The sequence below is a fragment of the Euphorbia lathyris genome, chromosome 6, assembly GCF_963576675.1.
Source record: "Euphorbia lathyris chromosome 6, ddEupLath1.1, whole genome shotgun sequence".
NCBI lineage: Eukaryota > Viridiplantae > Streptophyta > Magnoliopsida > Malpighiales > Euphorbiaceae > Euphorbia > Euphorbia lathyris.
The window spans coordinates 86,775,819-86,778,337 of record NC_088915.1 but is presented as its reverse complement, the minus strand read 5'-3'; the positions used below and the strand labels follow the sequence as shown (position 1 = coordinate 86,778,337).

Genomic DNA, 2,519 nt, shown 5'->3' with positions numbered 1-2,519 from the left:
TGCAAGATTTCAGGTTCATGCGCAGTTCTCGAAGTTCAGGCATTGTACCAGACCCTATAGACCCAGAAATTGAGAAAACCATTAGGAAGAACAAGAAAAATAAGAAAAACAAAAATAAGACCCCAGTAAAAACATATACCGAGCCAGAAAAAATGACAGACCCACCAACACTTATGGAATACGCTAGGCCAGGTGTGGCCGGTGTAACCAATAGTATCGTTAGACCCGGAATCACCGCAAACCAAATTGAAATTAAGCCAGCCTTGCTTAATATGTTGCAAAATAATGTAACATTTTACGGGTTACCTAACGAAAATCCTAACACCCACTTAACAAATTTCCTTGAAATTTGTGACACTTTTAAAATTCCAGATGTGACTGCAGAAGCAATCAAACTTCGTCTCTTTCCCTTCACCTTGAAGGACAGAGCCAAAGAATGGTTAACTTCTATGCCAGCCGCAACTTTTGCCACTTGGGAACAATTAGCCCAAGCGTTTTTATCTAAATATTTTCCTTTAGCAAAAACCGCAAGAGTCATAAAGGAGTTAACATCTTTTTCTCAAAATGACAATGAGACTCTTTATGAAACTTGGGAACGTTTTAAAGAACTTTAACGTTTATGCCCACACCACCAATTACCCGCTGAACTTTTAATGCAAACATTTTACAATGGACTAAATCCTACAACTAGGGGTTCATTAGATGCTATGTCGGGAGGGCTATTTATGAAGAAAACATCAGCCCAAGCGAGAGAACTTTTGGAGGAAATGGCAATCAACAACAGTATGTGGCCCGCGGAACGTGGACATATGCCGGTGGCAAAACCACCATCCTCAACCACACCATCAGTTAAAGGTATAGTTGAACTTGATCCAGTCGCGATGCTACAAGCCCAATTTTCTGCTTTATCGCACAAAATTGACAAGTTTATGGCACCACGCGATACCAATGGTAATCCAGTCCAAACGGATATGGACTACGAAAATATGAGTGAGATCGAACAGGTAAATTTTGTCCAAGGGCAAAACCAAACTAATAATCCTTATTCTAATACCTATAATGCTGGATGGAGGAATCATCCTAACTTTAACTGGAAAGATAACAGTAACAATAATGCCAGTGCTAATCAAAATCGTACCACTAATTATCAAAATCAGTCAAGAGATACGATTAGCACTTTATCTTCTAAAATCGACAAGTTTATAGATGCTATCAGTGGAAAAATAAGTAATCACGATGATGGTTTTAAACGGATCGAAAACAAATTCGATCAGCTTATTAAAAACCACTCATCTAGCATCCATAATTTGGAGATTCAAATTGGTCAACTTGCTAAATTAATTCCATCCCGAAAAGAGGGAAGTCTTCCCAGCCATACGGAAGAAAATCCGAAAGAGCAGGTGAAGGCTATTACTCTTCGTTCAGGAAAAAATTATCAAGGGCCTGAAATGCCCAAAGATGTAACATTACCGGGAACTGATTTACCAAAGTCCAAAGAAGATATCTTAATCACAAATAATTCACCATCTGACGCAGGTACCAAAACTTTTGTACCCAAACCACCTTTTCCACACAAAGTCCGAAATAAGGACTATGATAAACAACTTCTAACGTTTTTGGATAAACTTAAAAATTTGCACATCAATTTGACATTTATGGATGCAATCACACAAATTCCTAACTACGGTAAGTTTTTAAAAGATTTGATTTCAAAGAAAATCAGTTGGGAAGGAATTTCATCCATTTCGTTAACTGAAGACTGTAGTTCAATAGTATCAAGTAATTTGCCCACTAAACTCAAGGATCCCAGATGTTTTACTATTCTGTGTAAGTTGGGAGATATTGAATTCCCAAGTTGTCTTTGTGATTTAGGAACAAGTATAAACTTAATACCATTGTCTATTTTTAACAAGTTAGGTTTAGAAGAAGATATCAAACGTACCAATATGGTTTTGCAGTTAGCGGATCAAACCATTAAAAGGCCGTATGGTATAATTGAAGATGTTTTAGTCAAAGTCGATAAATTTATTTTTCCTACCGATTTTGTTATATTAGACTTTGCATATGATGTAAATTGCCCTTTAATTTTTGGTAGACCGTTTATGAACACGGGACGCGCTCTAGTAGATGTGTCGGAAGGGAAGGTAGTTTTAAGGATAGGAGAAGATAAGGTCGAGTTTAACATGAACAAAGCAATGAAATACCCTATGGAGGAATTCACTTGTATGAAACTTGATTTAGTCGAAGAATGTGTCAATGATGTAATTCAAAGTGAAGAAACAATTGAACCTATAATAGATGAGGAATTAGATGATAAGGACCCAGAACCTTTGATTAGAGAAGATGGACCAGTTCCACCTTCAATTGTAACACCCCCTAAATTAGAACTTAAAGAGTTACCCAGTCATTTGAGGTACGCTTTCTTAGGCGAAGGCGATTCTCTACCTATAATTATTTCTAACAAATTAACAAGCGATCAAGAAGAAAAATTGAAAGATGTTGTTAGAAATAGGATATGA

The 2,519-nt window shown here is 36.8% G+C and overlaps 1 non-coding gene across 1 annotated transcript; it reads right to left on the bottom strand.

Moving 5' to 3' along the window:
- Positions 1-530: 530 nt before the first annotated feature.
- Positions 531-637, bottom strand: LOC136234410 (small nucleolar RNA R71). Its single transcript, XR_010691294.1, has one exon. It is a non-coding gene; the product is annotated as a small nucleolar RNA R71 (small nucleolar RNA).
- Between the last annotated feature and the right edge of the window lie 1,882 nt (positions 638-2,519).